Genomic DNA, 21,085 nt, shown 5'->3' with positions numbered 1-21,085 from the left:
CAAAATGATTAGAGAGTGTACGTGCAGATGGCCTGATCCAGTCAGATGTGTCAGGCATGGTCTGAAGAAGTAACATTTAAGCAGAAACCTCAGCGAAGAATAGGAGTTAGCCGGAAAGTGGGTGGAGGGAGGTGCTGGAGAGGATGCCTACAAAGAAAACAGTGACCCTAAGCCAGGCATGTGGCTGGCCCTCACCTCAGTGGCACCAGGGAGGGTCACTAGGAGAATGCTGCGATAAAGAGTGACTACTTGGTTGAAAAAGGAATGTAGAAGAGAATGGCAGATGGAGAGAAGAAAGAACAACTGAAAGAGGGGCCAAAGAGAGCAGGGCTGGAGTAGAGGGCAGAGTGAGGTAGATGGGGATGACCCCTGTAAAGAGGAATGAGACAATTACCAATCCCATTTCTAAGTCAAATTCCAGGTGCTAACCCTCAATTCTCAACTGCGGGAGAAGTGGCCCCAGGTAGAGCTTGAAGCTTCCTGCTCCCTCCAACCAAAGGCACTGCTAGACCACAGCCTTCCACGGGAAGCACATTCAATCCCTCCTCTGCAAGGAATTATAACTTTCAGCACTTCTCACCTTGCATGAAGGTAATCGTGATTGCCCAGGTGTGGTGTGAGGATTGAGAGAGAGAATGCTTATAGAGCACCAAGCGTAGTGCTTAGCATGTGGGAACACTCCAGAGTGTCCACTGCTTCTAACATTCTAGAATGGAAAAAAATATGGAAGCTTTGGTGTCAGAATAAACCTAAGTTTGAAACCTGGTTGTCCCGTTCATTTTGTGATCTTGAGTTGATTACTTCACTTCTCTTAGTCCCAGTTTCATCATCTATAAAACAAGGACCATAAGGCTTACTAATGCAAAGTTCTATGGCACACGGTTAATAACCATTCCTTCCTCTTCATTTGCTCTTAATTTCTTAATTTATTTGTAAATTCAACCTCTTTCAACATTTGAGGGAATCAGGGTCTTCATGCAAGCAGGATGCAGTCCGCTCACTGTCCCTTCCAAAGGACCTTGGATCCTGTCTGGAAGATGAAGAGTTCTCACATCTACTGCCCACAGTTTGCAAAGCCCATTTATATGTGTCTCAGAATCATCTCAGAGAGGGGTCTGGAGGCAGGAGTTATCATCTGCATTTCCTGGAGAAGAAAACAGAAGCTCAAAAAGGTCTATTTACTTCTCCAAATCATGGAATCCATAACCCATCTACTCCTCACCTCTACACAGGGGAGCACACCAATTAACAGCTACAAAAAAAAAAAAAAAAAAAAAAAAAAGCTGGGGTTTACGCTCAGAAAAAAAGTTAAGTGAGTTTCCTTGAAAGGATTCTTCAATGGGAACCAGTTTGGGGTAGATGTGGATTGGTAAAGGTGACAGAGAGTGGGGCAAGGGAGGTGTGACAGATCTTACCCGCTCATTATATTCAGCAAAAACTGAATCCACCAAAGCCTAGAAAGGGCTAGGAGTGTCTGTGGGGGCAGGCAGATTCCAGAGTTTTCTGCCACAAGAAGTAAACTCAGACACTACTCCTGGCCCCTCCCTCCCTCCCCTGCAAGAAGAGCCTTCCTTCCCACTAACCCCTGGGGCTCTGCTCACCCTCCCACCTGGGCTCCATCCAATCCTGCTCTGCTCTTGCCAGGGGCTGGAGTGCTGGTGGCCGGCTCCTCCAGCTTGCCTCCATTGGCCTGAGTGCGTCCTAGCCCACTCTGGATATTAGAGCATTCTCTCATTTGAAAGGCTCCTTTATTTTTAGTGCTAAATCAACAAAGCTGTTACTGTCATTTTCCATCAGACCGTCATCTTCCACGGATTCAAAATTACACTCAGCTGCAAACTATTGACACTCCTCTTAACAAAAAAATGGTTTTAATAAATCTTTACATTAGCCTATGAGATAAAAAAAATCTTTACCATGAAATATACAAGTGTGTAAGTGTTTTATGAAAGTTTTATTAACTTTACAAAAGAAAAATTGGCAGTGGACCATGAACATCCTGTACTCCTAACACGTGGTTATAAATTACATGTTCTTTCCAATAACATCTGAAAAAGAGACTGTAATTTAAATTTCAAAACCACTTGGCATACCTACTATATAGTGCTGACATGAAGTAAAAGGAGGAACTAGAGAGGCCCAGACAAAGAAGAGAAATATAAAGACGTCCTTAGCTAAAAAGCTGCTGATGGGTACAATCCCCCCTCCAGCTGGACAGGGATCAAGTACTTGCTTGTCATATCATTCAATGCACTGTTCAATCTGGGATTCTTCCTTTCAACAAAAAGAGAACTTAAGTGCTAGTAATCATCGCTTGCAGAACTTTATCTCCCAGATACCTTCTTTATGTCAGGATTTCTCAATGACCGCTGCTGCTGGCAGAGAGATCAAAGTTGTTATTAAACACAAATGCGAACCCCAGCCCATGCAGGAGGTGTGCGCCATGGCACTCCCTCCCTGGGATGTAAGCCTACCACTACCTTAGTGATTTTTCATTTTCTGTCTCTGCTCCGTAGGCTATTAAGGAAACTTCCTGTAGGGTCTGTCCAATACAGGGGTTGGGGTCCAGCTTTTCTTTGCAAGTGAGTGCTTCAGCGTCAAGAATATTTTGGGACATTAAGGTCACCTGGTGGGATTTGAAGAAGCCCCTCGGAAGTGAGCAGATGGCACAGATCTGGCGGTAGCCTGCAAAGTTCACCACTTTGGGGAAAGCAGATATCTACCAGGATCTCAGCAGCACTAAGCCTGCCTTCCAGGCAGCAGCATTGCAGAAAAGCATAATATAAAGTCATGCAAACCTGGATTCAAAGTCCAATTTTGCTAGTTACTACCTGTATGATTCTGAGCAAGTTACTTAACCTCTCTCTTCCCTTTGAGTCATACTGATAAGGTATCAAAGTCTGAAGCAGTTTTCTTTGGCCTTCAAGCTCAACATTTAACACAGCCTGAAGATGGGGACTAGGGCCACCCTCCCAGATCCAAGAATCTGGCATCTGTTGAAAATGGTCAGTGAGAGGTGCACACCAAGATGGCCCTGCAGACATACTCTCCCAAGGCCTAAGATTTCGTGGTTCCATTTAAGTGGTGAAATTTCCAGTTTGCCACTGACAAAAAGCTGAGCCTCTAAGATGTGTACCCAGGTTGGGGTGCCATGTCAGACAGCCCAGACTGGGAACTAGAAAACAATCCTGGGAGACCCTCTTAGTTGGGTGGCAGGTGACACTGCAAAGTTCAGCAGGGTTTCTGCATATAGATCCAGGCCCAAGTCTTAGAGTGAGTGTCTTGGAGTCTTCCCATAGTAGAAAGAAATGAATTTCCACTCAGATAAGGGGTATTTTAATGGTTCTTACAGAAACACCTGAGTTGGGAGACTCCTGCTAACATACCTTCCTCTGCTTTCACTTGGTATGGTTAATTTTTGAATGCATTTCCTTAGTTGTTGGATTCATTGATTGATTGAAATCAAATGAGGAAGAAAGCCCTGTGCTGGAGTGACTTTGGAGATTAGACTATGTGGGATCTAAATGGCCCCATTTCCAATTACAAAAGGGTAATATGTGCCCTTAATGGAAAAGCACAACAACTTTTGACCAAATAAATTATTTTCTTCCAGTTCAAAATAAGTGACGGTCCTTACAAAGTAGAACTTGCCCTCCTTCCAAATGTGTTGAAGGAAAGTGACATGTGTCTTGGATGCAGAATTACAAGGACATCATATTAATCTGCATCACCCCAGATGAGAAGGCAGCCAGACGATGTGGGGTGGGGGACTTGAAGCGCAGCGCCTGAGAACAGCTGTGACTGCATGGAGGTCACAGTCAGGGACTAGGCAGGAGCCAGCACTGCCCAAACTTCATTATGTAGAAAAAATGCACCCAGTAGCAAGATGCCGAAGATCTGAGAATCGGTGAGAAAAGTTCATTTGGACTGAAGGGAACTTGATTAATTTTAAGCCTGGTGTGTTGCTACTGCCTCCCTGACTTAGTCTTCAGAATATTAATGAGTGGTTTGAGGAAAAGAAACAGCACAGGAGATGTACCTGAGGATGCAGCCCACTCTTCTTAATGACAATAGCAGCAACAAGAGCAATAATGACAACAGCTATAGTGACATGGAAAAGGGCTCACATTTACTGAGGGCTCATAATGTACCAGGCCTTGAGGTTGATATGCATTATCCTATTTATTCTTCACAACAGTCCTCTGAGGTAGCTATTAAGTGTTCTTATCTCCAATTTGCAAACAAAAACTCTTTGGCACAGAGGGATAAAATGAGTTGTCCAAAGGCACATAGCCTGAGGTTTGCACCACATGCGATCTTTCATTTTCCAAGGTCTCCTCAAACCTGAACACCCACCACGTGTGCCCACCTGCAGGCTGGGCCTTCACTGGAAATGATCTCCAGGGCTGACTGCCTTCTCCCAGCCCATCTCAGGATTTGGCTAGGCATGTCCAGCTGCTCCCTGGCAGGCAGAAAGGGATTGGACACTGACCTGGAGCTGTCTGAAGGGCTGGGCATATGTCAGGGCATCTGACCCAGGGATAGGAGCTGACATGAGGGGCTCCCGATATCAGGAAAAGCCTGACACATGAGGATGTCACCATCTCCCAGCTATAGTGGGAAGGCTGACCTAGTAAGTGGGTGGGACACAGAAGTGGGGAAATTAGGCTGATAGTTGTAATCTAAGAAGCCCTGATGGGCAGGAGGCAGGCCCTATCACCAGCCAGGGAAGCAGGTGAGAGGGAGAGAACAGGAGCTGGGGAGAGGAATGGAGTTCCTTGGCCTGGAACAGGCTGGCCAGGGTAAGAGAGGTCCCATGTACTGGATGGGGGCTGGAGGCAGGGCAGAGCCCTGTCACAGAGACTTGGAGCCAAGCTCTAAGCCCAAATTCCAGCATCAGACCCAGATTACATGGTATAGGGATAAGATGCTAGGGCATAGGGCCATTGACCCCCATGGAGGCACAACGTCAGCAGTGGAAGAACTGCAAGAATTAATTATTCTTAAGAAATGGACTCTGAAGCTGGGACCGAACAAAACCCTGAACTCATTCAATGATGCTCTTTCGATCTCCCTTGCTCTCTCTCTTCATTCATTCATTAATGCATTCATTCCATAAGTATTATCTGAGCAATTATTCTGTGACAGACATGGGTATAAAGATAAATGAGATAAACGAGAGCTCCCAGTCTATCTACTAGGAGACAGTCCTATAATCAAAGGTATATACCAGGAAAAAAAGGTCTTAGTTGTGGTTTAGATGCAGGGCTATGAAAGCCTAGAGGAGGAGCACCTGATTCTGCCTGGGGTGGTCTAGGAAGGCTTTCTGAAGGAAGTGAGGGATGATAGAGTAGAATCTTAGAGCTTAATTCTTAACCAGGTAGACACAGGGCAATGAGGGAGGTGACTGAGGAGCAGGCGACAGCTTGGGCAAAGGTACAGAGGACAGAGACCATATGGCCCATCTGAAATTGGCCCTGAAACCTGAGTGCAGACATATGGGGTAAGAAAGGAAGGGACTCTCCTCATTTTTAGAGGAAGAAATGGGCTCATGCGCCATGAACCAATGGTGAGCCAGTGCTAGAATCCAGGTCTCTCCACTCTCAGTGCCCAGCCAGACCACTTCAGAGAACAGTTAATGTTGCAGAAGAGTCTTTGGTTGCAGACAGATCTAATGGGATCTCACACCTTAGCTATGCCCCCACCAAGGTGAGGAGCTGAAATTGCTTATTTCTTTGAGCCTGAGATTATCATTACAAGGGGGAGGGAGAGCTATTAACACTGACCTTACAGATTGATCTGAAACGAAAATGGAGAATTAAATCAGATAATGCTGGAACTGAATAGCTTGTTGTTAGTGGAGCTTTGCCATTTGTCTTGCTTTGTTCATTTGTTTAGGGGAAGATTAGGGTGACTGCACATGCCAGGGAGACAGGAACAGGGCTCTGGGACAGGGGACCCCACTAGGGGGGCTGAGTTAGTAACCCAAGCATGAGGTGATCAGGATGGCAGTTGCTGCAAATATGCTGTGCAGAAGGAGGGAAGCTTGTGGAGAAGATAGCATTTACTAAACACCTACTGTGTGCCAGGAGTTGCATTAGGAATTGATTTACATCATTTAATTCAATATTTACCATAACCCAGTGTCTCAATGTATGGGCTGGAAAATATGGTAGCTGGATGGAGAAGGGGGACTGATGTTTATTCAGTGACATCTAGCAGGCATCAATTGTTTTTCATTCAATATCTCACATATGCTTTTTACATACATGTGATATACACTCATATTAGTCCTGTGACAGCAATACTATTCCCATTCTGTAGATGAGGAAATAAGACTGGAAGGAGTTAATGGCTTGTTCAAGATCACATAGTTACACATTGGGCAGGCTCAGAATTTGAACTCAGCTTTCTTGGCTCCAAAGTCAACGTGTTCTCCATCTCACTGGGTGTCAGATAGGAAGAGGAGCATGTCAGAATATTTCTTTCCTTTCCGCAGTCATTCATTTTCAACACTTTTCTCTGCCCTCATTTTGTCATTTTAGGCCCCAAATCACCTTGCTTTCCTGTCTCTAGCCCACATCAGCCAAGACTTCCTAGCCAGGCTGAGACAAAAATGGTCCATTTAAAGACTGGAAGTCCAAGTACGTTGTAGCTTCTCCAGGTCCTTGTTAACTGGTTTTCCTTCTTGTGACTGGTCTGCATATTGGGGGTGGGGCAGTGAGCAGGGTAGAAGCTGGGCTTTTGTCATTAAGGAGACCAGGAGGGGCTGGGCGTGGTGGCTCATGTCTGTAATCCCAGCACTACGGGAGGCCGAGGCAGGCAGATCACAAAGTCAGGAGTTTGAGATCAGCCTGACCAGCATGGTGAAACCCCACCTCTACTAAAACTACAAGAATTAGTTGAGGGTGGTGGCATGTGCCTGTAATCTCAGCTACTCAGGAGGCTGAGGCAGGAGAACTGCTTGAACCTGGGAGGTGGAGGTTGCAGTGAGCCAAGATGGCACCACTGCTGGACAGAGCAAGACTCCTTCTCAAAAAAAAAAAAAAAAAAAAAAAAAAAGACGAGGAGGGAAGAGACATAAGGGAGAAAGCAACCTGGTTTGCAATGCAAAGATCACACATTAAACTTTCTATTACCCTCCAACAGAGGTTTGCAATTTTCTATTTTCAACACTCAATTTCATTCTTAAAATGAAATTCTACTTGAGAGCCCAACATATAAAAGATACAAAAGAGATTCTGCCTTTGTTGAATTGGGAGGGGGTGGTCTGAAGGCCTGACCACTGACATCCATCACCCTTGAACTGCCTCGCAGGACCTCAGGGCTTCTTCGAACCCAGTTTGAAAACTGTGGATCTGCTCTGTGACTTTGGATATAGAATGTACAATATATAGTTAATTACCACAAAGGGAAGTAAAATCCCTAATTTTGTAGGGATGTCTAGGTCCTGATGGAGTGAGGTTAACCCTGGACACAGGTACAGCTCTTCAAAGGATAAAGGAAAGTAAACTCACATCTACTGAGCACCTAGTAAGTACCAGGTATTTTGTGTACCCAGTAAGTGCCGAAACATCGCCCCAGTTATTTTGTACAAAGGTAGGACTTCTCCAAACTTATGGCCCTATTTCTCAGATGATTTAAAGTCTGAAGGGTTAGGTAACTTGGCTCAAGGTCACACAAGTCAGGAGTGGTCAGCACAAGAATTCAAGCCACACCTCTTTATGGAAAGAAATACACTCAATCTCAGTCCTATGTTAACTGACTTTATGTTAAGGAGGATACAGAAGGTACCCAGGATCTGGAGTACCTGAAGGTACTTCCTTACAGCACCAGAGATATGAAAGGGACAAGATACGTATAACACAGTGTCACTCATAGAGCCCTGCAGTGGGAACCAAGAAATTGAAGATTCTAGTCCCCCTGGCTCTGCCCTTGACTTACCAGGCAATGGACCTTCCTGTTCAAGTTGCAGGGCTGGGCTGAGGAATGGGTAGATGGGACAGTACTTTGAAGACTTGTAGTTTCTGTGAACAGATGAGGGAATTTTGTAGGGTTGACTGTAGATATGACCAATTGCTAAATCAGTTCCTAATGATTTTACATTATTCTAACCAACTCAAAAACTGCACAGTATGCCACAAATAAACTCCATGAATGTACAGCTCCTATGGGCTACAGAAGCCAGCAGCAGGGAAAGAGCCAGGGAGTTGGAGCCAAAAGAACTGGGATGGATTTCTGGCCCCAGCACTTGGTAGCTGTGTGACCTTGAGTAAATTGCTCAGCTTACCCTTTTTGATCCTAAGTTTCTTGCCTGTGAAAACCCCATCTGACAGGGTTATCGTGAGAATTAAATGTGCAAACGTGCAAAGTGTCGAATGCAGTCTGGCAAATAGCATGTAGTACATGTAAGCACCCTTCCTCTTCTTTCTTTTCTCCACTCTCTAAATAGAAAAATCATTAAAAGTAGGTGGTAGCTCCTAAAAACTCCTGTTCATCCTTCAAAACCTGGATTTGTGATACTTCTTTCAGCAAATCTTCCTTGAGCCTCCACGACAGAGCTGATACCACCTCCAAGTTATCTGGGGACTTTGTATTTGATTCTATTACTTCTTGTTATAATATTACTTACATATTGTAATTTCCTGTTTTTATGTCCATTTTCCCCAGGAGACTGTGAGCTCCCTAGTTGAAGCCTGGCACAAACGAGTTTGCTAGACTCATTTGGGGAGTTGTCAATAACCCCCAAGTAACCCCTACATCAACCCAGCCAGCATTCCACTGATGACTGGGAAAGTTGGACAGCCTTCCACCCAAAACTGGACAATTCATTTAATCTGCTCTCCAGAAGAGCTCTGTGCTGTTAGCCCTTTTGTGAAAAGCAATTCTGCAGGATCCTCAGGAAAAAACTAACACGGTGTGTGTGTGTGTGTGTGTGTGTGTGTGTGTTTATGGAAAAACTCCACAGTCATTTTTTTGGCACTGAAATTCTTGGGTTTTTAAGGAGGAGAATTTTTGCTCTTCTTGATGCCTGCACCCAATATGATGGAAACATAGTGAAATGTCAAGCACTGCTCCAGTGTTTTCTTTTTTTATTTTCTTTTTAATTCCTGCTTTACGGGAGTAAGAAACTGGCCCTTGTCAAGACTAATCTGCAGAGAATGCTGGCAACCAATCATACAATGCCAGGTTGAGCTTGGATCTGGGCCCTGGGGCAAGCTTGTTTATCTGTAAAATGGGATCCTGGGTACTCACCTTGCAGGCTTGTGATAGGGATAAGGGAGGCTGTGGGTGCTGCGTGCTTAGCAGAGTGCTGGCACGTTGCAGATCCCTTTCCTATTCCCAGGTTACCTCATTACATTCTTACAATGCTCTACTGTATATAGAGAGCCATCCCTAAGTTCTAGGTAGCTTGTGTTAAATTTAACTAAACTTGGCCTGAAGATGCCTCAGTACCTTGAGTATTTACATAACAAACTGCACCTAACTTAGTAAGTAAACAGAATAAAAGCCTAATTTAGGAGTATGTATTTTTTGTGACAAGTAGCTGTGTCTCAGCCAATAACAAGACGCTGAGGTTCAGCCAATCACGGGCAGTCAACTCATCACACCACATCCAAATATGGCCAACGCCGAGCTGTAACCAGTGAAGCTGTTGCTGTGCCTCACTTCCGTTTCCTGGTTCTGAGGGGGCTCGATTTGCGAATAGTTCTTGGCTCAACTAAACTTTGTTAAATTTAATTTGCTGAAATTTTTTTTTTCACGCCTGGAAGTGTGTGTAAAGTGCCTCTGTAGGTAGGCAGCAGAGCTAAGACTGGAAGTCAGGATTGCTGGACTCCACAGCCCATGGGAAATGTGTCCCTCCTTCATAAAGACTGAGTCTTCTCATTGAGATTGTTCTCTTTAGCTGTGTAATGGGCTTGCCACAGATGCCCTCTTAACTCATGCCCAGGTGCCCCCTTTTGGCTCTCTGCTAGCTGCCCCTGTTCCCTGGCTGAGTCAGACAGGAAACTCCCTTGGACCACATGTAGAAGGATCGAAGAAGTGGAAAAATAAAGTAAGCAACAGTGACTTCTGATGGGTGTGAAGAATGCAGCTGCAAAGCTGCAGAGATGGCCGTGCTGGGGCTGGCAGGAAGCTCGGGCTCCACAAGGAACGCACTGGTCAGTCTCAGGAGCAGCCTCAGCCAGGTGGCTTCCTCCCCAGCAATTTCCTTCCAGGACCCCCTGTGGAGCCAGTGAAATGAATGCCAATACAACTGCTGCCCAGGTACAAGCAGGCCTCTGGGGGGCTGGGGCTGCAGGTAGCTTGTTTAACACAAGCTAACAGCAGGATGTGGTGGATGCCATGGTGTGCTGCCCACCTCCCCTGGAGGACCAAGGCACTGTCTCCCTTAGTTGACAGGCTGTTGCATCCCTCCCTGGGGGTTGCTCTCAGCTGCAGGGTACTGCTCCACCCAACATCACGTCCTCTCGCTGGAGGCACAAAGCCTCGGCCCATAGATTCATTTGGGACAACCTTGAAGAACCCTCTCAGCTCCAGAGCTCCCCATGACCTCTGCTGAGGCTGCTGTCCCTCTGCTCTGTCCTGCTTTCTTTCCTCAAGTACTCCTCAGTGAACCCTTGCATGCTAATCCCACAGTTTCAGCCAGTTTCCCAGGAGCTGCACCTAAGACCAGGGAGAACTCTAGCCTGGAAGATTGAAAAACTTGGTTCTATACACTGTTTTGTTACTAACTTGTTGTGTCACCTCAGGCAAGTCCCAGCTTCTCTCTGGGCCTTCAACTGCAAAATGAGGCAATTTTACCTGAAAGTTCCTTTCAACCGGGACTGTCCTTGAGTTGGGCTGAAACAGGAGCTCAGGGCAAGTCCACAATATCTGGTCTCTCATGAGTAGGGACCAGGCATTGCTGCTTGCCTATGACAATCTCAGGTAATTCAGTGTAATTGTTGTTAGTGTCCCTTTCGCTCTCAACACTGTCTTGGTTTGGATGATTCTTTTTTTTTTTTTTGGTTATCCTACTGAAGATACCTGGGACATGAGGGAGATGCAGCCAGGAGGAGAAAGCACAGAGTGAATTCAGAGGGTCCAGAGTGCTGTCTGTCCCTGTGTCTTCTGCACCCTCTCCCTGGCCCTGTGGCACCAGATAAGCTCCAATCCTGCAGATTAAGCATCTCCGCCTGACTCTTCTGTGGCCTTTTTGTTCCCCGGGGTCTGCAGATGGAGGGCACATAGTACAGCCAGCCTTTATGGGGGCAGCAAAGAGTTAAAGCAGCTCCCTGAGCGCCAGACAACAGCCTCATCAGCAGGCCCTGATTCTGATTAAACAGCTGTGCGGAGAGGTATAGAATATATGTGTGAGTGAGCCAGTGTGTGAGGGTGAGAAGGGTGGGGGGAGACTGTTTGTAACTAAACATGTCTGAGAATCCATGTGGCATGTGTGAGTATGGCTGAGCGAGTGCACACAGGCACATAGGTGCCTCTGGGTGCATTTGTATAAATGTGGGAACATGTGCACATAAAAGTGTGTGTTTGAAAAGTAAGTATATATATGTATGTGTAGGACTGAGAATGCAAGGATCTGTATCTGCAGATGAGTATATGGCCTGTGTATGCGAAGCATTTTGAAAATCAACAAGTATTTAAAAATAATAGTCATGATTTAAATGTGTAGTATGGGCACAAGTGGGTGGCTGTGCATACATGTGCAAAGGTCTTTGTGGATGAGAAGAGCTGGGAGGGGCGGTCATGTAAGTGGGCATCCAGGGCAACTATCTCATTCTCCAGGTAAGGAAACTGGGGTTCATAGACGTGACCCATTCAAGGTCACAAGATTACCTGTGAGATGGAGTGGATTATTCTAGTTCCTCACTCCTTCCTGCCATGTGACTTGCAGAACAGGAGAGTGAGCAGAGTCTGTTTTCCTGCCCCATCATTGTTGGCCTTGACCATGGGACTTGTTTTGACCAATGGGATGTGAGTTAAGTGAGGGGTTGCCGGCTAAAATCTAAGATCTTAAGGGGCACTTGCACTTCTATCAATACCTTGAAAATTTGCTGCAGGGAAAGATGTAGCTCCCAGAAATATGAGATCTGTAGAATTCCCTCAATGCAATGTCTAGAATGCAATGTCTAGAGTCAGCCTAGAGTCAACCCCAGCTGACCCTGAAGCCTGAAGCAGAACTGCCACCAGCATTTACCTGCCAAATCACAGATGATCTGCATTTCTGTGAGCATGGTAATCAATATTTTTTGTAAGCCACCACGAATTTGAAGTGGTCTGTGATGGAAACAGCTAGCTAATACATCTGGTATGACTGGAGCTTAGGATGTAGGCCCTATACCTGGGTTTCTAGCTTCTCTGGGGTCACCTGAGCAACTAGGTCCCATCCCAGAAATTGTGGTTTAATTGGTCTGGGTGCTGGGCTGTGCTTTAGACATTCTAAAAGATCTCCAGGTGAATTTGAACATGCAGACAAGTGTTTGGATCCCTGCCCTACACTATAGAGATGGGATGACAGAGGTATAAGCACAGGCTTGATGAAGCTTTAAACACCAAGCCAAAGAGCTTGGACTTCATTCTGAGAGTGAAGTGGAAACAGCGAAGGGTTTTAAGGAGGATGAAGACATGTTTATATTCATGTTTTAAAAGGATCACCCAGGCAGTTCCAGGGCATTCTGGAAGCCACGCCTTTATCTGGCTGGGCTGCAGGGTTTCCTACTAACTTCTGCCTGACAAGGTATGGGATGTAGACTTGTACCTGGACACTCTTTCTGGTTCAGGACCTGTTTCCCAAGTGCTCAGTACACACTCAGGTGGCCCCACAGCTGCTAATAACTGTCTTAAAAGAGGAGCAAGAAAACAATCTGCAACTTTTTCCAGAAATCCCATGGCTGCTACTGGAATTCAGGCCTCACCACCTCTTACTTGGAATATTACACCCCCTCCACTGGCCCTGTCTGCTCCCCTTCCACCCCTCCTTCCTCCATGTGAAGCCCAGTTGGTACTGTTTCTGCCCTACCGGAGAGGCAGCCCTGGCTCCTATTCCTATAGGATAGTTTCACACCCTTTCCCAGGGAGTCAAGGCCCCTCCTACTGCAGCCCTGATCTTTCTAGCTTCATCTTCCATTGCGACCTTCCAGGGGCCTTTGCATGAACTGAAACACATCTGCAATTGTCTTCCTCCATGCTTTTGAACATACCAATCTGTGCCAGGAATGCTCTCCTCTGACCCCTCCACCTGTCAAAGTCATGGTTAACTTTACGGCCTACTTAGGGGCCTCGTTCTCTAGGAAATAAATATTCCTAGACTCCCACAACCTCAGACAGAATGACTGCCTCCTTCCTCAGAGCACTAAAGCTTGTCCTTTGTCCCCTAATTTTCCATGCAGGCAATTGATATCCACATCTCCCTCCACCTTTCTGAGCCCCTGCAACCTGGGATCCTTGCCTTCCCATCTCCTCCAGCACTCTGCCCCTAGCAGTGCCAGGCAGGAAGGAGCTGCCAGGTACATGTTTGCTGAGTTGGCCTGAATTTCTTGCCCCATATCTGGGCTGAAGGGATAGCAAGGGCAGTGGGGCTGGCTCCACGCCCTGGAGAGATCCTCCCACCAGCCTCCTCCGTCCTCTCTCTCTCTGCCAGATTCTCGGGGAAGCTCAGCCTTTGAGGGCTTGAGACAAATGCATCTCCTGGAATGTTCCTGCCCTCCCTTATCAGAGCAAGGGCTGGGCCATTGACAGTTCTGTGGTCCACAGGCCAAAGTGTCCTAGAAGGTCACAGGCTTTATCTTGTTTATGTCTGTGACTTTTCCTGAGGCTCCTCGCTTCTTGACAGTGTCACGGAGCAGGACTGCTGCCTGGGACGTGTCTGGAAAGTGGCCCACTCCTTCAGGGCCAGGGAAGAGAACCAAGTCATTGATGCTGGTGGGGCATTCCAGGACAATCTGTGGAAGAACATGGTTTCTTTAACTGCCTGTGATGACTAGCTTCTGAATTTTTAAAATATTTGGTGGGGGTAGGAAGAGAAGGGAACAATAGGAAAAGAAAGGGAAACAAGAACTACGAATCCCTGTAGTGTGCCCAACAGTAAAGAAAAATAGCAAGTGCAAAGGCCCTGAGATAGAAACATGCTTAGTGTGTTCTAGGAATGCAAAATGGCCAGTGTGGCTGGAGTGGGTAGGGCAAGAGGAAGAGTGTTAAGAGTTGAGGTTAAAAAGGAAGAGGAAGGCAGTTCACGTAAAGCCATGGTAGAGACTGTGGCTTTTACTTTGAATGAGCAATTCCATGACTCTATTGAGTTTTCTAAAGGATCATCCTGACTGCTTTGGGAATCACAGTTTCCCCCTTCCTCCATAGTGAAGTCCTTTCTTCTGTCTTGTTTCCACCAGTTCTCTAGCATCTAGGATGGTGCCGCTCAGAGTTAGCACTCAATAATTATTTCCTGAATGTGTTGGCCAGAATTCTGTTTCAAGCTTTTTCTTAGGCTCATGATGAGTGTTGAAGGCATTATGACTCTCACCCAGAGGGACACCATGTCTAGGAGCTTCTTCTCGTGTGGGCCCTGTTCTCCAGATGTCTGATGGGTAAGAAATTGGCATACAGTATCTTACAGCTGGCAAAAGCACAGCTGGATGCAATGCTGTGCACATCTGCTACCCACATGTCTAACCATGGACTTGACAGTCAGCCAGATATCTGTGAACATACTGTAGACAAGCAGGAGAAATGGGAAGTCCTAAGTACTAGCAACAGATGGTGACTACAGGTGGCCTTCAGGATAGCCTGTGGCCATTTTCCAGAGTGACCTTGGTCAACAGGCAGAGTTTCAGGCCCATGGCACGTTAATTCACCCAAACTCAAATTCAGGTTTATATGGTTAGGAGGATCCTGGGTGACTCCTTTCCTCAGCCTCAATTTCCTCATCTGTAAAACAGGAGATACCTGAACTGGAACAATTAAAATCAGTGGGCTGGAGAGTCTCATTGCCCAATTGGCTATATTTATGGTCTTGGAAGGGTCTTTTTTTTCTCTGTGTCTTATTTCTACGCAAAATAAAAATAATTGCAATAAGAGCTCTTCATCTCCCTAGGCAAAAAGGGGAAGTGTCCCTCCCTCAGACATTCTGCCTGGAAACAGACTGTGCCTTGCACTTCAGTGGTTTGGGGGAAAAAAAACTGACTTATTTTTGGTTTTCTTTTTTGTATCTTTCCCACTTTACTTATGAGGAGACCACTTTCTTAAATGAAAATGGAGACTCGGGCGCAATTAATATGTACCATAATTTTAAAATGCAACATTATTGAAGCTATTTTTCTCTCCAACTGCTATTCAATTATAGGCATGGGTGAATTTGCAGGGACCTATTTTAAGCCTTGGAGTCTCCAGTACATTTTAGGGATGTTCTTTAAAAGACATGGCAACATGCAAAAATCCCAGATGTTTGCTCAATGCTCTGAGTGTCTTTGAGCTGAGTGGGGAAAGAAAATGTCAATCAGGCCTGTTTGGGGAAGAGAAATTTAGGTTGGAATGCCTCACATAGCTCTATATCAACAGTCCCAGAAAGAAAGGTGTTTCCTTTCTGGGAAAGGAGACTTGAAATCCAAAGATTCCGCAGGGAGGAGACCATCTGGGGAGTAAGAGGAAGGAATTGAAGGCTGGGAGGCCTTTTACCTCAAATCCGCCGTGATTGGCGTTTCCTTTAGTCATCTCACGTAATCCTCACATAAACCCTTGACAGATGGTATCATCCCTGCTTTGCAGATAAGGAAATTGAGACTCAAAGAGGACCCCCATGGAGAAAGTAATGAAGCTTGAATTTAGACCCAAGATCATGTCCCTTTCACTTCCTCAGCCTGCCCAGGAAGTTTATAGCGTGCTCATGCCACAAACCCTGGAGCTGGATACGCGCTCAATTGGCTTGAAGACCTCGGGTAAGCTACTTACCTTTTATGTTCCTCAGTTTCTTCCTCTAAACTGGGGCTTGTAACTGTAGCTACCTCACAGGGCTGTTGCAAGGGTTAGAAGAGTTAATGCCCCTAGGGTATTAGGTAGGTGCCTGCTTGGCACATGGTAGGAGCTGCAATAAATTGTCTCTTCTTTTGATTACCCTGACACAAGCTGGAGTTGTCAGCTCTAGAATATGGAGAAGGGGTGGAATTATCCTCACCAACTTCTCTATGCTCTTCTCATGGTTCCACCATCCAAGCTCCCTAAGATCCTTCAAAGTCTTCTTTTAAGTGCTTTCAAAGTCTTCTTTTCTGCTGCATCTTCCTTGATTCCACTCCCCTCCTTTACGGCCTAGGGTATATGACCTGCCTCCCTCCTCTTCACTTGTCCCCTGTATCATTCAAATATTGAGCATAAGCTTGGAACATCATTGTGGATTCATTCACCAAACGTGCCACTTAACATCTATATATACTGTGAGCAAGTTTCTCAAGATTTCAAAGACTTGGTTTCTCCATCTGTAAAATGGAAATAATAGTAATATACCTCTTTTTTTTTTTTTTTTTTTTGAGATGGAGTCTCACTCTGTCACCCAGGCTGGAGTGCAGTGGTGCCATGTCAGCTCATTGCAACCTCCGCCTCCTGTGTTCAAGTGATTCTCCCGCCTCAGTCTCCTGACAGCTGGGACTACAGGCGCGTGCCACCACGCCCGGCTAATTTTTTTTATTTTTAGTAGAGACGGGGTTTCACTGTGTTAGCCAGGATGGTCTTGATCTCCTGACCTTGTGATCTGCCCGGTCAACCTCCCAAAGTGTTGGGATTACAGGCGTGAGCCACGGCGCCCGGCCAATAGTATTATGTCTTTTAGAGGACTGCTGTGATAATTAAATGTTATTAACATATTGAAAAGTCTTATATGATTGTTCAATTTTAGTTATTATTATCTATCAATGCCTAAAATGCTAAATTTGATTCCCTCTTCTAATTTCTACCCATCATTTAAGAGCCAGCTAAACTTCTACATTTCATTTCTATCCCTCATGCAACCTTCCCAGAATTAATCTTCTTTCTCCCATAAATTCCTTGCGGCAATACCTATCAGAGACTGCTGGGCCTTTTGGACTAGTATCTGTGTACCTTTCTACTTCTTGGAGGAGTACAGACAGACCCCCTTTTGTCCATTTGTAAGTCAAAGGCTGGCTTTTCCTTTGGTGCCTGAGTCAAATCAGAGGTGATTGCTTTGTATTTTATGGGTACAGTGGTCCTGGATCTTCAGTCCCAAATAGATATAACTTTAGTGAAGAGGGATATCAGAGATGATTGAACCAATCTCTCCATTGTATTGAGGAGGCCATGGAGGTCCAGAAACAAAAACAATTTCCCCAAAATTACAAAAGCACAGGGAATCGGCCGGTCTTAAAGAGCACAGGATTTGGACTCAGAGAAGAAATCCTCAAATTTAAGCTACCCTACTAACCAGTTATGACTTTGGGCAAATTACTTAAGCTCTCTGGACCTTGGCTTCTACTTCTGTTGAATAAGTATAAGAATACATGTCTTGCAGACTGTTATATTTAATGAGCTGACATAGAGATTTTATGGCACAGAGTGGGATAACCATTGTTATTACTCCATAGGGTTGTGGTATAGCAGATGAGATAATTTCCTTCCACTGTTCCAAGCTAACTTGCTTTTTCCTGAACAATTGGCTTCCAGTAATGCCTTTGAGGGGGAACTGAGAGCCAACCTCCACCCAGAGCCCTGGTGATCATCCAGCACTTGAAACCCAAATCTCAGCATCAGCCCTGTGGGTTACAGCGTGTGGTACAAAGACCATGCTGGCCCCTTAAACAATGTTGTCTCTACACTCATCTGATTTGGGTCTCGTCTTTTTCACAGAAAGGATGGGATGCTTCTGTCTAACATATTTAATATTTTAAAAAACAAACAAAGAAATGTGTTTCCCTAGATATTCCATTAGTGCTGATAACAGCCACCATACCACACCCACAGTGGAGGCCAGGACAGATTCTCTCCTGGAAGAGATATGTTTCCAAGCTCCTTTATTGTTAGTGCTTGGCTGGAAAATTAAGTGGGTCTGGCTTAAGGAAAATTTCTATGCTCAGGTTCCTTTTCTTTTCCTGGGTGTGTACAGAGGTGAGCACCTCCTCACTCACCACTTTCCCTGTCACCAAGGCCCACGCTGGGGAAGAGGTGCTGATCACAGGCAGGTCTGTTTGAGCAGCCTGGCATCCTTCCCTTAGCAAAGGCAGAAGAGGCCATCTAAGTTGGCAGGGCCTAGGCACCCCAGAGTTGAAATGTCCACTCGAATGTCTCTGGCAAGTTGCAGAGCTTATATTTCATTCCTCCTAATCTGGGAGATGCCAAGAGAGAAATCTGGATTTGCTTTCAAACCCTTGAGCTTCTATGATATTTGTGAAAAATAAGTATTTTCAGTGAACATTTCTGAGGGGCAGCCATAAGTGAGGATCTACTAGACATAATTCATTTATTCCACAGGAGGGCCAGGCCCTCAGCTGAGCATGTATTCATGCTCAGAAAATAATTTGTGACTGTGTCAGTAAGAAGTTTTTCATTGTAAGCAGCAAAATTAACTCTGGCTGATGTAAGTATAAGGGAATTTATTGGAAGGATAACAGGAGCTTAATGCATCATTGGAAAAGTTGGAGAACAAGGCTTGGAAGTGGGCTGGAACCAAATAATGCAGAATGAGGAGCTACAGGTATATTTTTATAGCAGGAGTAGTCAGATCATGGAGCCATGGGAATAAATGAACTCTGACCACCTCTTTGTATTATTCATCTTTGTATTATTTGCTCAAAAATCAGACTCCTCAGAGAGAGCACCAGCTGGCCCCTGGTTCTGGCAGATAAGCCCTCAGTGACCCCTTTGACTTCTATGGTGGGAGAGCAGGTATCTGGATTTACCATTCAACCAAGATTGCAAATAACAGGGGAAAATTAATTTCTCCAAAAAAATTGAGATCTGGTTGAAACGGAAAATAAAAGCTTTGCAGACAAAAAAAAATTCTCTGTTTCCACAATTTAGAACAGATGTGTGAGTGTGAGTGTGTGTGTGTGTGTGTGTGTGTTTGAATACTCAATCATTCCACAAACATTTCTGAACATCTCTATGACAGGCCTGTGCTAACTACTGGGGATACAATGGTTAAAGAAACTGTGTAGTGGGGTAGAGAGACTCCCCAATAGATACTTACAATACACTATGGTAACATACCATGTACACAGTGCTGTGGGGACACACCCCTCCTCTTCCTGATGTGGTCCAGCAAGATCTCCCCAAGGAAGTAACACAAGCCAAAACTTTTTTAGAGCTTAAGCTCTAAAAAAATGGAAATAGAAATGGATCGTTTGTAATGTTAAATATTCATACATCTTCCCATTCATTCATAAATTCATTCAGCAAACACTCATTAGCTATTTTAGAGTGTACGAAGCTTTGGGTTTAGTTGGGTTGAAAAAAATAACTATTAATACCATTGACATAAAAGACAGTCATTGGGTGTGGTAGCTCATGCTGGTAATCCTAGCACTTTGGGAGGCTAAGGTGAGAGGATCATTTGAGCCCAGGAATTCGAGGCTGTAGTGAGCAATGTTTGTGTCACTATACTCTGGCCTGGGCAGTAGCAAGACCCTTCCTCTTAAAAAAAAAAAAAAAAAAGAACCATAAATAAGAGGTGACAGAGGCTTTTCCTGAGACATTCCCTCCTGATTCATGTATTTCTCTTTTGCTAAGGTCACACTCCACTCCAACCGTAGCTCCTATTACCGACTCAGGAGCAAACAAACCAGCCCAGAAGTCACAGGTATTCCTTTTGTATCCTGTAACCAGCTGGACTTTGGAGTACCTCGTCCTTCTATAAAACTGCCCCCTCCTCTCATCTTGCCCCAGGGCCAGAGTGAGGCCTGTTGAAGCACAGTGAGGGGATGGAGAAGAGGAATTGGGGCCCTGCGTTTCCCTGTCTTCCTGTTTTCCTAGCCTCAGCACAAATGGCCTTAGCAGTGCACCCAGTTCGGGGCCTGTTGGATGAATTCGGAAGACCAGACCTCTCACCCAAGCTCTGGTTGTCATCACAGTGTGTGGCTCTGGAGGGGCCGCTCCCTCTCTAAGTCCTTCTTCCCCATCTGAGGAATGGAAGGTCAGCCCCCCACGGATTGCTATGTGCCTTCCAGTTCTTGGATCCCTTTGGTCCTGCCTTCTTCTCCCTCATGTTTTCCTGGGCTGAGTCTTCATCTCAGATACCGCTGCTCTCTCCACCTCCCTAGGGATCCAATCTAGGTCTCCCTGAGATCACTGAATCTCATGTTTTAGCCTCAGATCCTCAGCATTAGCAATGTCCCATGAGGCCCAGGCTTCTCTATGGCTTCACTGAAGGAGCAGAATCAGGGCATGGGATCTCCCAGCCCCGCCTCACCCTACACAAATGTGTCTTTTCTCCACCAGCAGCAAAAACTTTTAGAAAACTTCTAAAGAGGTAGCTTCAAGGACAGGAAGAAGTGATACAAGGCAGAGGAAGGCCTGCGGAGACGGAGCCTCATTCTCTGCTCCCTGGCCCTGTGAAAACTCCTAAGAGCATTTGGCCCTGTGGGGGATTTCTGAAGCAACCCGGCGCAACCCCACCTTGGCAGAAACCCTCCCTTCTCTGTGCTCTCTTCCTGTGTTGTGACAGATGCTGCTCTGATATCCTTGGTACCCAGCTCCCAAAGAAGAAAACAGATCACCCATCACTGGGTAATTATAGAGCAACTGAAAGGCCATTTAGCTACTGTGTGATAAGCAATAGACTATTTTAATAATAACCAATTACCATACATTATAGTATATCATTTGGCATTTGATGATCTACTGGGGTCTCACCTGTTCCTTCCTTTATGGAGCATTTTGTGGCTGTTCACACTTTCCCCAACAGAAGTTGTGCCACTTTCTAATTGAAGCACTATTTTTAGGAAAGAGTTAGGAAAAGTTTGTAGAGGTGGTGCAAATTATATCATGCCAAGTAGAAGGATACATTCTGCCAAGTGTCTTCTCTGACAGCTCTGCCATTATGCTGTGCTCAGGAGGATAGAGAGTGAGATTTGTTTCATGATCTGCATTAGCC

At 45.5% G+C, this 21,085-nt stretch overlaps 1 long non-coding RNA gene across 1 annotated transcript in view; it reads right to left on the bottom strand.

Moving 5' to 3' along the window:
• Nucleotides 1-1,935: 1,935 nt before the first annotated feature.
• The window catches only part of LOC130540583 (uncharacterized), a 41,241-nt gene continuing 22,091 nt past the window's right edge, over nucleotides 1,936-21,085 (bottom strand). Inside the window, exons 3-5 of the long non-coding RNA XR_008954580.1 lie at nucleotides 19,204-19,308; nucleotides 15,943-16,463; nucleotides 1,936-2,372 (exon numbers count right to left, since the gene is read on the bottom strand). This is a non-coding gene — a long non-coding RNA (uncharacterized LOC130540583). The remainder of the gene's footprint in view (nucleotides 2,373-15,942; nucleotides 16,464-19,203; nucleotides 19,309-21,085) is intronic.

This window comes from Pan paniscus, chromosome 9 (genome assembly GCF_029289425.2).
Source record: "Pan paniscus chromosome 9, NHGRI_mPanPan1-v2.0_pri, whole genome shotgun sequence".
In the NCBI taxonomy this organism is placed as follows: Eukaryota; Metazoa; Chordata; class Mammalia; order Primates; family Hominidae; genus Pan; species Pan paniscus.
The sequence above is the reverse complement of the archived record's forward strand: the minus strand, read 5'-3'. Positions and strand labels throughout refer to the sequence as shown.